The sequence below is a fragment of the Scatophagus argus genome, chromosome 3 (genome assembly GCF_020382885.2).
Source record: "Scatophagus argus isolate fScaArg1 chromosome 3, fScaArg1.pri, whole genome shotgun sequence".
In the NCBI taxonomy this organism is placed as follows: domain Eukaryota; kingdom Metazoa; phylum Chordata; class Actinopteri; family Scatophagidae; genus Scatophagus; species Scatophagus argus.
Window position 1 is genome coordinate 2,749,941 of NC_058495.1, and position 15,659 is coordinate 2,765,599.

Consider the following 15,659-nt stretch of genomic DNA (forward strand, 5'->3'; position numbering starts at 1 on the left):
AAAAAAACACTTTCATTCATTTTCATTTCATTTTCACTTTCAATTTTCTTTCAAACCCTAACTGACTAATATCTAATAACTGAATCACACAAGCTGATTGACTGATTCAACTTCTTGCTGGGAGGTGAGTTTGAAGCAGTAAATAAAACTTAATTAAAAAGGAAAAAAGGAAAAATAAATAGCCGTAAGAATGTCTCAGAACAACACTTATGCATGTTTCAACCTGCTGCACTCAGAGTTTTAATCGTCTAATCATCAAGCTCCAATTAACTGATAGCAATCACTAATCACTACCACACAAGCAAATGTTACAATTAGTCAGTATAAAATAATGATAAACAAAAACCTTTAAAGCTGCATGAGGTATTTAGTTAATTAAAAAAAGGCAATCTTCTCTGCTTAAAACAAAATATATCCTGTTGTAAGCCACCACCAACAAGGTACTATTAAATGTGAAAAATATAAATTTAGACTAACAAGCAGATCGAGTATCTAATTAGCACTCAGGGATAACTCCAACACATCAGCATACACCATGAACCTGCCACCACTTTGAGCAACATATGCAACTTACTGACCACATGCTGTGAAAAACACAATTACTGCAGCATTAATGAATGGAAAAAACGAGCAATCATACTGAGACATGCTAAACTATTCACTAAGTACTTAGATAAAATTGGAGGAAATGCATAATAAGAAGTCCTGAGCCAATACCCAGGCTGCCAACAACAGGGAAGATAAAAATCTCCAGGCTGCCTGCAGCCATTAGTTTCCCCTCCACTAACAAGGGGAGCGTGGTGTCTGACAGCAGGATGACTTCATGCACACTGTGACTGACTTCATCAGGACACAGAGAGAAACATCTATTATCTGTGTGTGTGTGTGTGTGTGTGTGTGTGTGTGTGTGTGTGTGTGTGTGTGTGTGTGTCTTTGATCATTAGGGAACAACAGGGGGTCTGAGTCCCTTGTGCCACTTCTGGCCCTGTGAAACAGAGAACTATTTACGGACATGTTATCCACACTTACAACGCTCACAGATAATCACACAAAGAGGACACTTACTATATAATTTCTGCTGCACTCACAGAGCCAACTCAAATCACAATCATTGATTGATTGTTTCATGTCATTGTATATTTAGATTTCGAACTGTTGGTTAGATAAGGCAGAGGGAGATTTTACTGTTTTCACTTGACAACAGCCAGATAACTGGACTAAAATGAAGAAACTGGTGGAATAACAGCACAATATTGGACTTAATAAAAAAAATATACAAGAGTCAAAAGTCAAAATCAATAATTAACAGTAGAGGGCAGCAATATGCCATTGCAGGGTCTAGTCTGCCAAAGGAGAAAAACAACAGCACTGAATGTTATGTTGCTGTTGTCACTACCACAGTGTTTCACTGTAATATTTTCCTTTAAATAGGTAAATATGTTGTAGTTCACACAATGGGACTTTGAACCTGACCAAGCAGTCTTTTATTGCTTGAGTTCTACACACATAATTTAGTCAATAAACAAAAAGTCTTAATAGTTAGATGAAACATGCATAAAACCAAAGTGTGTGTGTGTGTGTGTGTGTGTGTGTGTGTGTGTGTGTGTGTGTTCAGGTCAAAAGTCACAGTTGTGTTACTTGATATAAGTGTTAGCTCTCAATATTCATCACCATCTCCTCTGACTTTCTGTCCTGACTGTAGACAACGCTGACTTATAGCTGACCTCAGGTCAGAGAAAGGTGGAATAAGGTCAGCTGTGCACACAGGGCCATGAATGAACAGCTTGACCATTGAAGTTCTTAAGAGAGGCTCATTCTGTCCTTCTTGGTTCTTTATTTATCAGATGTCCCAGAGAACAAAAATGGTTGATGGTGACCTAAAATTCTCTGAGTGCCACACATTTGGTTCCAGTTACCTACTACTAGACATTGGAGGAAATTCATTCTTCATTTGGCAGCAACAAAGAGGAGCAAACACAATGATGATTTGGATCACACACAGAATTTGCACTGAATATGCAGCTTTGTATTAATGTAGCTTTATCTCTGACTCCACCTGGCTCAACATTAAACTTCCAAACTATTGCTACACTGAAACTCGTGAAGACTGCACTCCATCAAATACTAACCCCACCAACATGTCACTGATACTGTGTATTATTAAAACACATGGGTTATAATTCATAATCACTAAGTGGACTTTCTCAGCTATTTAGTAATAACGTCCTAATGCCATTGATGATCCTGCTAATCTCTGAGTCCCTGCGTCACCCAGCTGTAAATCAGCAGACACTAAAATGGATAAGTTTCCCCACCCACCCTGTGCATCTGGAGGCACCAAGGCTCTCCTGAGACCTTAATCTAGACGTCGTAACCTCCTGAATCAGGCACTTGTGCCACCAGAGTCCCTATGGAGAACCAGCCCTGGTAATGTTGTCCCTGCTCATCTGTCACACTGCACACAACCAATACTAAGAGCAATGGAGCACGAAGACGACAGACGCTGACAGAGAAGTGAGAGCTGAATTACACTTATATATGAGGTAGCAGTGAGCCATTAGTAGACTTAGCATGTCTACTAATGTCCTACCAACGGTCTACTACTATACAACATCTATACTAAGAAGCATCTACTAGCACAGTATTCCAACTCCCACAAACAGCTATCACAACTAGAGATCGATGAGGTACAACAACAATGCTACGACAACTGGTGAGATGGGAGAAGTCATCATCCCGACGCTCCAGGATTTGGTACCAAGCCCCAATAACAGACACAGACTCCCTGAACACAAGGACAGGCACAAAGCTGGACACCTACAACTACAGAGAGGTGTGAAGAAGAAAGAGCTACCAATAAAGTCTACACTTGAGGCACTGGACACTGCCACACAAAGACTCACAACTATGGCTACCTGCATGAAGAGATACACACGAGAAGCCGAAGCTAAGAGAATAAACAGGGTGTTTTCCACTATCCAAAGTGTACTCCCAGTAATAATGATAATAACATGAGAACAGATCCACCCAGGGCTGAGACTAAACAGTGATGGAAGAACATACGGGAGAAGGACGCATCGCAAAACATCAATGCTCAGTGGCTAGTGGATCTAGGAGCAGACCACAGCAACCTCCCAGAACAAGATCCAGTAACCATCACAATGACAGACATCCAACAGAGAGTGCCAGGTATGAAGAGCTGAACAGCACCAAGCCCTGATATGACATATGAACCAGCTGCTTATGGATGGGACTCACACAGAACTAACCCAAAGAAGGACAGCCCTCATCAGGAAGGATCCTCAGAACAGAGTAAATCCATCCAACTACCAGCCAATAACCTGCCTCTGCATAATATTGAAGCTCGTGTCAGGCATGATAGCAACTACGATAAGTAGGCACATAGATCCATACATGAGTGGGGCCTGAAAAGGGAGCCAAGCATCAGCTACCATCGGCACAGCAGTCACTAAGGACCGCCAGACCAGGCAGACCAACCTGTGCACCGCCTGGATTGACGAACTGAACTAGAAAAGATGTGGCAAGTAAAAGCAACAGGGGTGCCAGTGGTAATTGGGGCACTGGGGGCTGTGGCGCCCAAACTCAAAGACTGGCTCCAGCAGATTCAAGGTACAACATGGGTGGTTTCTGTCCAGAAGAGCGTAGTCCTAGGAACAGCTAAGATAAGTGACACAAGCAAAGTAGTCACAATACTCCTGCTTTACCTATGGCCCAAAAGTAGTTTTATTAGGAATGGAATTTTGAGGTAACACTAAGAGTAACCATCAGTGGTTTTGCTGCTTTTTTGCTGTGTGTACTCAGGTCTGAGTGACAGACAGTATAAAACACAACACAGCAACACACCTTGGTGTGCTAGCTACACACCTGAGCAGGTACTTTCTGAAAACTGGATTCTTTGTCCGTTTTCAACTGTGCTTGCTGTTTTACCAGCATGCAAACACTAGTGTTTTACTGAAGCTGCAACAAATTGGGGGGAGGGGTTAGAGGGAAGCTGAATGTTTGCAGGGGAAAGAGACAACACAAAGATTGGGAAACACCGTTGTATCTCAGTTCTTGCAAAGGTAGGTTTTGATCTCACCTTGTAAATACCCAACCAGAGTACTGACTGTTGTTAAACTGTGTAAAACCAGAAGAAATACCTTCTGTTGTGCTGTGTTGCACAGATGTTTTCTGTCCAGTGTTCAAATTATGGAGGCAATCGCTGAAGAGTTGTACACACTCATGTTGGTACTGTGCTGTTTTGCTGCAATTTAGCTCAGTGCTTGTGTGGCTCAGAGCCTGGTTCCCAAAGTGTGGGCGGCTATATTTACATAAAGGGGAGTTATTAAAGATTTCAGGTCAGACAGTGTTGGCGCTCAGTGAGACATTCTGTGGATGTGACTGCAAACACCAAATGCTATGAGTCTAAACTGCAGTTTGCTTTACTTAATATGTCACAGCTTACAGCTTTTAAGTCAAGAATTATAAATGTACAAATGTTGAAATTAATGAGGCTTAACTGTGATGTCTCATTTCCACATACGGAGATTTTAAAAAATATACATTTTAAAAATAAAATTACCAAATTATTATCAGCAAATTCAACTATATTCTTGAACAACAGGTTCCTGAGGACATCTCTGACAGTGTTCACATTACACCATCACCAGCGGGTCAGCAAATATGTTGGTACTCCCCTACACTGCTTTTTGTAACTGTTTTCACAGAAGAGAGTGCTTCCTCTCTGACTTCTTAACAGAGCTGCACATTTATACTTTGTAGATACAGTGCCATCTTTATAAAATAAAAATAAATAAATAAACTAAAATGACATCAATTTGTGATAATCCTTAGCAAAAACATATCTTACTTACAGAAGTTTAAATCACAAGTGCAATATTAGTCAAAATAACTGGATATTTTCTCTCAAATCATTCAACTTTAACAACAATCTTTTATAATTAAACAATAAATTCTGTCAGAATTCTAAAACATACTGTCGGTTAATAATAACAGCTAACAACTAAACAAATACAGAAGAAAATAGTTATAATTGTGATTTGAAACCGGGAACAGCTGATTTTCTAATAAATAATAAATGCAGCAACTTCTGATCAACCCATACCAATTTCAGGCTTAAATTAACACCTTCCAGCTAGCCACACTCTCTTCTGTGCTTAGGCCCTGCCCACTGCAAGCATGGATACATACACAGATAAAAGAGAGAGCTGGCTCACTAATGAATCCATCCATCCATTTTCTATACCGCTTATCTGTCAGGGTTGCTGGGGGCTGGAGCCTATCCCAGCTGACTACAGGTGAGAGGTGGGGTTCACTCTGGACTGGTCGTCAATCACAGGGCTGACACACAAAGACAGACAACCACACACTCTCACACTCACACCTAGGGGCAATGTAGAGTAGCCAATTAACCTATTGTGCATGTTTTTGGTATTGTGGGAGGAAGCCGGAGTACCCGGAGAAAACCCACGCAGGCACACAGGTGGTCTGGGCCCTCCACAGATACATCCTGTATCTGTGGGTTTTGCCACTGCTGAATCTATTGCTTCAGCGGCACAGATTATGATCACCTACAGAAATCAAAGCAAATACTGGATTCATTTTTTAACAAGCCACATATCTTCTGAATATTTTAACACTAAAATGGCACTTTCTAGACAAGCAAATCATGAGAAAATAACTTTGTTTGAGACCAAGCTCTGGAGTGAGCATATTAAGCTAAAATTAAGTTAAAAATGTTCTTAAAAATGCCTAGTAGGGACGGGAGGACGCCCACCCAGGAGACAGGAAGTGTATACCATTTCAAAACATTTGTACAGCTTGTAATGTGTCATCTTCTGTTGTTGTAGAGAATCTTTACAGATAAATTAGTTGGTTAGGCAGATACAGAGACAGATAACGTTGTACTCGCTCATATGTAGTTGTAACTTTCAGTGCTGTACTGTTTGATGGTCGGGATGGCAGACACAGTCCAGATGGTTCTCAGTAAGTACTGAGTAGTATGCTGTATGAAGCAGTTGTGTCAGATTTGTGGAAGAAACTGACCCAATGGCTCATCTCACACCACTCTGACTCAGTTCTGCTCAAATGCCACTGCAACAGGCTGGAGAAATAATAAAACCGAGGAAGAGTCAGAGAATATCTCAGTTTGATCAGCAGCAAGGGAATAAAAGATATAGATAGAGACATAAAGTCCTAACCAAAAAACTCACTGACTATGACCCACCTCTGAAAAAGACCGCTGATATTGTGTTGATAACACTGAGTCAAGCTGCATTGTCTCTTTCCCAACAACATCAGTCATTACGTCGTGTTTCTTGAAAGAGATCAGACTGACTGTTCATATAAGGGTTAGGATAGGTTAGGATAGAAAAAGGACACTCAAGTTATTTTATTCCCCCAGGACTGAAACTTGTTCCATTCCTATGCTCATATTACCCTTACCCTGTGGTAAAGTGAGACACAAGACCAGCTTTTCATGAGTCAGAAACTGCACTCAGAAAATGCACTGATTCCAACGAACACCCGATAACCTTCAGTTTACAGTATATCGCAATGCCTGCAACGCACTTAATTATTATTCATCTCTGTGGAGAATTAATTAACTTTTGTTCAATCAAGCTTATGGCTGTGTGAGCACAGCTGTAAATATCTCTAAACCACAAAAACAGAAATATAATTTCTTCTTCCAATTAGGCTGAGACATCAAACCTCTTAGGATCTAATCTTAACACTCAGAGTTTTTTAATGTCTTTCCTGAGCGTCTTGTTGGATTGTTAGTGTTGGACTGTTTTGCTTTTGGTAAGCTGATAAAATTCTTATAAAATTGCTGCAATGACAATATGTTTTAGGAGTCTTCTGGACCTCTAACTGTTACCTTAACTGATAAAAAGTGTTGTGAATTACTCTTCAAACACATTGAAGAATTAATGCTAGCAGCTACCACTGCCCTTAGTGTAACATGTTTCGTGAAATTGCCTTGGAAATTCTTTGCCATATGATGTGTCGTGAAGGCAACAAATTCTCGCCACAATCCAATATAAAATTAAGTTTTAGCAAAGCTTAGGCAAAAGTAAAGAGGATTGTGTGTTTACATTTACATTCCAGATAACAGGAATATCCCTTCCCCCTAATCCAGGTCTCTCAGACTCATAAGGTTATTGTAAACAGAATATGACATTTACATCCACTTTCCTCTTCACATTCAGCTTATACCTTAATGCTTCATGAATATTACAGGGACATGAGCATGCATGTAAAAATAGCCAAATCTCCACTCAATACATGCCTAAAGCTAATTTAAAGTAAAGTGGATGGTGGGAAATTCATTGAAAAGAAGTAGTTTAGAACTGAATCCTTGATAACATTACTGACTTCTCTCACAACTTCTAAGGAAAAAGTTAAGAAAAAGTTTTGCCCTTCACATGTTCCACTTAAAAGTGCAATATGTAAGAACTGGCCACTTGTCTTATTCAAAAACTATACATATCACCATGGTAACGATGAACTGCAGTGAACTTTAGCTGCTTTTTAGCATGCTAACTTCAGCAGATATCTTTGCAATATAATACAAAGATGTCTTTGACATAATGTCAAAACTGCTATTTCTTCATATTTTGTTGATAATTTTAGTTGCATTTTTAATGTTTTTAACTAAAATTCTTGGATATTGCACTTTTAACCCAGTATTCCTTAATAAGTGCAAAGTCCATACAGTCCAGTGTGACTGCAGTAACTGCTTCGGCCTGGTAACTCGTTACCCCACACAGTGAGTTTATCTCTAACAACTTGTTCAACTAACTAATTATTTGGTTACCAATAAAGATGCCAAAGCCTCAGTGTTTCTTTATGGGGGGTTCAACTCTCCATGAATGAGCACAGCAATGGCTGCAGATGTGCCAACATTAGATGCAGCTGCTGCTGGGGACTTGGTTTTCAAGCTATCAAACACGGTACACTCTCCAACTGTTAGAAATACTTTGTGTTTGACCAGGTGTTTCCTCAGCTCAGAAATGTGTTTTGAAAAGTGTAGCCATACTTGCAGGGCTGACATAGTCTCACTCTCTCTTTCTCTCTAAGTACACTCTTAGTTACTGTCTCACCCAGGTGTGCTCTCAGGTACCAAAATTTGGTACCAAATGATTTAACCTGAATCGGATATTGTACGTGCATAGATACATTGTGATATAAAAAAAAATTGTGCAAACACCTCCCTGCAAAGAATAGCTGTGCATTGACGCAGATTAGCTGGGAAGACTAAGAGTACCTTTAAACTCCACTTATCTGTGGTGAGCAGTTGTATTACAATGCCACGCTTGTAAGTCTAGCTCTGTATTCTCAGCGGGACAGCTGGGCAGCTTTAGCTTACCTAACATTATCAGTGTGATAGCTCTGCAGTGCTGTTCTGCTATTAGCAGTCTGCAGCATGTTCTCCTGTACAGCGCTTCACTGAGTTTTAATTTGGACTCAGGTTGCTGGAAGGCTTCTATCTACAGCCTGAACCACTCCCAGATACTGGGAGGCTTCCAGCAAGCCATCCCAGACACTGAGAAATACACACACACACACACACACACACGGGTACACGGACACACATCTGCATGGCAGAGTGTTCATATGTTATTCGAAACTAAAATATTTAGCACGCAAAAATAAAGACAAACCTGCTGCCTGCACACACTGCATCAGCACATAGTGAACATACACACACCTCACCTCTCACTTAAACTCCCTCTGGAAAAGTGCACACCTAACAGAATACTGGTTCCCATCTGTGAACCTCACTCCGCTTTGCTGTGCACGGAGCAGGAGCTCAGCGCTTAGCCCACAGTGGTCAAAATAAAACAACAGGACATTTATGAACCTTACTGTACTGCTTTGGACATGCCTATGATAACAAGTTTCTTGTGTTATGCCAGACAAAAACCATACTGAATAACAACAGTTTGTTTGGCTACTTGTCATTTCTGTTTTGATAAGGAAATAGAGACAATGAAAAAGCATACTCCCAAGACAATTTATTTATTTTGTACCAGTAGGATTAAGGAGTATTTGGGGTTATGGACATGTTTTTGAACAGGGGGTACAAATTGTTTAATGAGCTGCAACATACACACACCTTTGTTTCTCTGTTTCGATTTCGATTTCTATGAGTTTCCCTTCACATCTGTTTATGTGTAAATTTCTCTCTCTCTTTCTCACACACACACACACACACACACACACACACATATTATCCCAAACATCTATTTCTCTATATGCTGACACCAACATATATCGGTAAGTGTGTGCAGGGTCAGTGTGTGCCGACAAGTATTACCTCATAATAACTCCACGATGAACACCTCCCTCTACAACTAGATCCTGGACTTTCTCTGATGAGAGACCAGAGAAAGCCCGGATAGGCAGCAACTTCTCCAGCACTGCCACACTGAGCACAGGAGCCCCACAGGGTTGTGTGCTCAGGCCTCTGCTGCTCACACTGCTGATTCATGACTGAGTGGCAATGCACAGCATGAATCACATCATCAAGTTCTCTGATGACACAACAGTGACAGGTCTCATCAGCAAGAGCGACGAGTCAGCTTACAGAGAGCAGGTACAAAGTCGAACAGACTGCTGCAAAGTCGACAACCTGTCTCTGAATGTCAACGAGACCAAAGAGTATGTTGTGGACAGAAGAGCAGAGTGTCCACTGAACTCTGCTGAATATTGACGGCTCCACTGTGGAGATCTTCAAAGAGCACCAAATACCTCGGTGTCCACTTGTGTCCCGAAAACCTGCTGCATCACTGCCTGGTATGGAAACTACACAGTGGAATGCAAGGACCAGCAATGGGTAGTGAGAAGATCATTGGGGATTCTCTCCCCTCCATCAAGGATATCTACAGTACACCACACGCTGCAGACCCACAAAGCTATCAGCATTGTGGATGACCATGCACACTCATGGCTGTTGTGTTCGTTATGAAGCACACACCATTACATCATTACATGTGTACAGTCTGTGGAATTTCAATTTACAGCATTAACCCAACAGACATACTTCAAGATCAGGGTTCAGGGTGATTTCTCTGAGCAGAAAGAATTTCTCCTTCCTGTCAGCTCCATATCTCCACATCTGTCTGACAGTTTAGAGAAGCACAGAGGTTCAGCAGTCATGACAGGATTCTGTGGCTCATATCTTTCTCAGATGGAGGGATTGACCTCTCCGGTCTCACCACTTATTAGACAACAAAGAGCCATTGAGCAAGCTGGGCACTCTGACATGAATCTTCTGTGAGTGAGAAAGGTTTGACTGAAGGCTTTACTGTTCCACTCAAGCTCAGAGCATGTCTTATTAACCGTAGATGAAGTCTGGTCCATTCAACTGATGGATCGATAGCAGCCTTGGCATGGAGACACGAAGCAGCAGAGTAGCAGACAGTATAGATGTAAGGGACCCAAGCAATTAGCACTTTTTCAAAATCAGGGAGCCACTGTGGGTGCACATATGTCCACTGTCTCGTGCCCAAATATGTCAGAGGCCACTATAGAGTTTAACTATAATAAATAATAATAAATTTAAATGTCATCATGTTAAAATGCAATTATAAGTCAATATAATGTTGTTAAAATATTGTTAGAATATTTTTGAGCAGTCAAAATGGAATAGAGATAGGAGCAATGTCTCATGCATGGCTACTGTTTAGGCCAAAAAATGTAAAAATCCAAAACTGGTTATGATCTCATTATGTCAGGATTATGTCAGTAAAGGCTTATCATTCATCAAAGAGCAATGTTTCTCAGCTTTGAAAGAAAGAGGTGTCCCAGAAGAGAACAGGAAGTCTGCATTGTGTTACCATTATGACCCCCATTTAGTACAAGGATATAATTCTGGTCTGAAATAATAATATAATCAAAGCATGATTTCGACACAATGCCTACAAAATTATTGGCAGCCATAGTCGCTTTCAGCTTCTGTGCACTGCTGCAATCATTAGCAAACGTCTAATCCCAGTAGCTGAGAGTAATGAACTTCTCCACAGCATTTGCAGTTATTTACCCCCTCTGGTCTCCATAAAAAGTTAATTACATATGAAGAAATGGCTTTATGAGCAGCAGACAACAACAGACTACATTCTGTTCCTCTGTACGTGAATAAACATCCGCTCATTATTTAAAGGCAATAATGGTTTCCATGTGCAGAGAAAACTACTGGACCCCTTTCCTCCATAAGAGCAATGAATACTCACATTTCAGTGTCATAAACAAGAGCACAAAGCACAGACTTCTCATCAGAATACATGACTTTAATGGTATAAACATAATATTAAACGTGCAAACATATGAAAGGTGTGGAGGATTTTTTTTCCCCTTTAATGAATCGAAGCTTACAGTTTTGGCTGCCAGTCTTTATGCAAAGCTCGGCTAAACAAGGCGCTGAGATATCACTGCAGTGGATGCACGGAGACGAAAGTGACCGATCAGGGGGATCAAAATACACTCGGACTTTGAAAAGTCACTTTCTTGGCATCAGTAGTATATGGTAAGAACACATCTTCACCACCAGTGCAGTCTTGCCGATGCAGTCCATATTTTACTAGCTTTAGCCGTTTCAAATGTCTTCACATTAAGAGTGGCTCAGAAACAAAGCAGGTTATTGGTTAAATTACTCCCTCCATGTAAACATTACCAGTAGCTATCATCTTTCATTTCTGCAAGTCAACATCCTGCACCCTTATGGCTGCCCCTACTGTATATCACGTCACCACATCAAATGGTCAGACTTCGCCAAACAAAATTAAATCACTGCACGAAGCTCTTAACATCTCTCAACACATCCTCTTTGTCTTTGCATCTTTCTGTTCTGTTTTTACAGTGACTACAAACATTGATTTATCTACCAAGTCCTACTTAATCTATTTGCTGGGTTATACAGTGTGTACATCTAAACAGCTATGAAGTTAATATAAAAACGGCTGAGCCTAGCTAACCTGGACAAATAATTTTCTTTACAGCAGGCTCCAGCAGTTTTAACAGTAAGAGAGCATCGTCACACAAGTCCCTGCCTGTGAACGCTACATGCAAAATATAAACACAAATCTATAAACTAAGTGTAAAACTAAATTGACATCAGACTTAAGTGTCTCATAAAGTGCCTCATAAAAGAGAGTTACTTTTGTCTTTATGACACGTTAAATCATTTCATTAACTTCGTATGGCATGTGAAGATGGTAGCCTTCTAGCAGTTCTGGCAGCTGGCAATACAAAAGTCTATATAATTATTTTTATAGCTTTTTAGAACAAACATGAGGTACATCACACAAAATAAAGAATAAGGTGAGTATTTTCATCCCTCAGAATATGGAGCATTTCCAAAGTTGAATGACTGATTAAAAAAAACCATTACACAGCAGCTTCAACATAAACTTCCACCATTGCTGTAGACCTGTCACGGCAGCAGGTGGAAAGTTAAGGATTTCAGCTTTAAAGCTTGAGATGTTCACTGCCGACTAGCTCAATCTCCTCTGTGTGGCCAGAGTATCAAAATCCATCCATCCATTTTCTATACCGCTTATCCGTCAGGGTCGCGGGGGAGCTGGAGCCTATCCCAGCTGACTACGGGCGAGAGGCGGGGTTCACCCTGGACTGGTCACCAGTCAATCGCAGGGCCAACACACAAAGACAAACAACCACACACTCTCACACTCACACCTAGGGGCAATTTAGAGTAGCCAATAAACCTAATGTGCATGTTTTTGGTATTGTGGGAGGAAGCCGGAGAACCCGGAGAAAACCCACGCAGGCACAGGGAGAACATGCAAACTCCACATAGCCCGAGTATCAAAATCCATTTATAAAATTACCTTAGTAAAGCCAATATAATAAATCTTTCTCTTGAAAAATGCACACAAATGCTCGAAACACAGATTGGATTCACATATAATAAAATTAAATCTCACATCACACTGGGAATTTTTATACTACATTATTAAAAGAATTATTGTAAAAAAATGTAAAAATATCAGATAACATCACCAGGCAAAGCAGTACTTTCATATACGAGTATTTTGCAATTGTTATTATACTATTAATCTGGCTGTACCAAATGTCTTATATAACATTCAAAAGTTCTGTTGAGTTCTTGAAATGCATGTCGTCATGTCACCTAAAAAAAATTATAAAATATAAAAATACTAACAAAAAAAAAAAAAAAGCTAACAGAATCCTCAGTTTGAGTAAACTGATTTATCGTAATCTAATTTTACATATAAGTATAGTCTAGCTTTTATCTGGAACGGTGGTGAAATGCCAGGCTTAAACAAAGTGAACACATATGGAAAACAAACAAAAGCAAAACAAAACAAAAAAAACTGTGTTGCGTTCAAATGCTGATTTAGGATTTGATTGTCAATTCCATGAAAGAAGCTTTTTCAAAGACTTTTTCAGTTCAGCCCTAAATATGAGAGTCTATTAAAAATGTATATACAGCGCACAATACATGTACACACAATACATGTAATGACAGTGACCACAGCAAAATGAATGACCTGACAATCTCTCATTTAAAACCCCACTTTATCTGAAGAGTTCATATAATATATTTATTTATTTAATTAGAGGAGTAAGCCTTTGAGCACAGATATGTTAAGTCAAAATCACATGGGGGAAAAAAATTCAATATGGAGGCATCATTAACAGATATTACTGAATTATCTGCTCACATAATCCCTCATTATCTAATTACAGTGAAATGAATTCTTAGCAGTAGTACCCACACACTAAAGAACCCCCACAAACCGTGAAGATCAACCCGAGCCACCTACTGAGTGTACAAGACGCAAACCCTCCTTTGCCAGACTGACCATAACACAGTGTCCTGAAAGGCTCCCGGCCAGCACATGCGGCTTCACAAGTAACAATGAGGGAACCAGTTTTAACTGTGAGATACACATGTAGAACTGAACCCCGACAACAGTTAATGTTCGACATTTTCAGCAAGCGGGACCTTCATTTACTAGAACTTAACTAATTCAATGAATGTTCGTTTCCCTGCACGTAAACACATACGCACTTTAATGGATTAAAGATGTCCGCGTTTGAAATGATAATGAAAGTAAAACGCTAGTTATTTAAGGCAAAAGCGAAGACGAGCTACCCCAATAGTGTAGTGTTAAGAGGTGCAGCGTTAGGTTTGTCGAGATGCAAAAGGGCATTAAATGGCCAGATTTAATCGGAAGTTTAGTGTAACGTACGCCAAATTACAAGGGAGAAAAACACGTTTTGGGACGTTAGCTGTTGGTATTCTGGATATGTCCGAGGTCGTGCTATTGCGTCAAAAATAGTAATGAACGGGATATCCATTCATACTAAAGCGCTAAACTGTTAGCCCGGGGAAACAGTCGACAGCAGCCTTCAACAGCATCCCGAAAAGCCATTTATGCGCTTCTATTTCTCACCGTTTATGGTGCAAACATAGACGCGGGAATGGAGTTATTAAGACGAGGATAACGATAAAGCAGTGTGTTGGACGTTGCGGGTTTGTTTACCTTGCTGAAATGCAGATGGTCTTCTCCCCGGGCAGCAGCGATGCGGAGTGGCGGATGATGCGCAGGCGGCGATATGATGCTGCTCGCTACGTCGGTGAAACAGTCACCGTGTTTCGGATGACAGAGGCGACCCAGGCTCGTTTCACATAGCGTAGTTATTCTGCTCTGCTCCCTCTCTGTCTTCCCTCTCTGGATGGCCTGTCCGCTCTTCCCCTGCTCTACGCTAATTTTAGGCAAGCCGCATTCAAAGATGGGCCAGCTATTTTCTCTCCCTCTCTCACTCCCTCTCTGTCTCTCTAATTCCTTCCTCTCCTCCGCATCCTGCTTTCTTTCGATTACCTTCTGGTCTCCTTTCACCAGTGTCAAGCCAGCGAAAACACAACAAAAGTACTTCCGGTATCTATACAGCAAAATTAACTGTCTCCCTAATAATTTTGACGCAACAACTGATCAGTCTATTAACTTACTGCTACGTTATTGCTTACTGTAACGTAGATGCTTAAACTCACATGTTAGCATTTTTAAACCTACGTAAATCGGTATTTTTACTTCTTCAAGTTACTTCTTATTTTAATCTTAACTAAATAGCTACACGTAGGGGAGACCGGGGACAGTTGCAACACTTTTTGCATTTGACTCTGTTACGCAGATACGGTTTGGATTGGACAAACCAAATTTTTATACAATAAACTTACACCTGTCTGTTAATAGTTAAAACCATTTAAAGATGATTACAGAAAGTATATTCTTCACAATTTGCATTTGAATGTAAGGAGTCAGTTGTTGCAACTGACCCCGGGCCCTGGGGCAGTTGCAACCATGTTTGGGGATGTTTGCAACAAAGCATAGGTCAGCTGCCTTTATTAAATACTGCCCGACGCTCTTCTCTTGTTCGTCTGTAAACACTCTACTGCTGCTCCAGTAACCAGCACCTGATGACTTATCTTTTTGTGGAACCCGTACAATGTGGTGTGACAGATGGCAAACTCTCTCACCACTGCCCTGACTGCCCTGCCTTCATCCCTGATGATGTCAGAGGCTCTCTCTAAAATATGGAGTATGTCTGTGACCCTCTTTCTCACTGTGGCCATACTGAAAAGAAAGAGA

General features: G+C 40.6%; 1 protein-coding gene across 1 annotated transcript in view; it reads right to left on the reverse strand.

Annotated features, from left to right (window-relative positions):
- cntn2 (contactin 2) overlaps nucleotides 1–14,913 on the reverse strand; it is a 52,710-nt gene extending 37,797 nt beyond the window's left edge. The window contains exon 1 of the mRNA XM_046381309.1: nucleotides 14,553–14,913. The gene's annotated coding sequence lies outside the window, so the exon portion shown is untranslated. The remainder of the gene's footprint in view (nucleotides 1–14,552) is intronic.
- Between the last annotated feature and the right edge of the window lie 746 nt (nucleotides 14,914–15,659).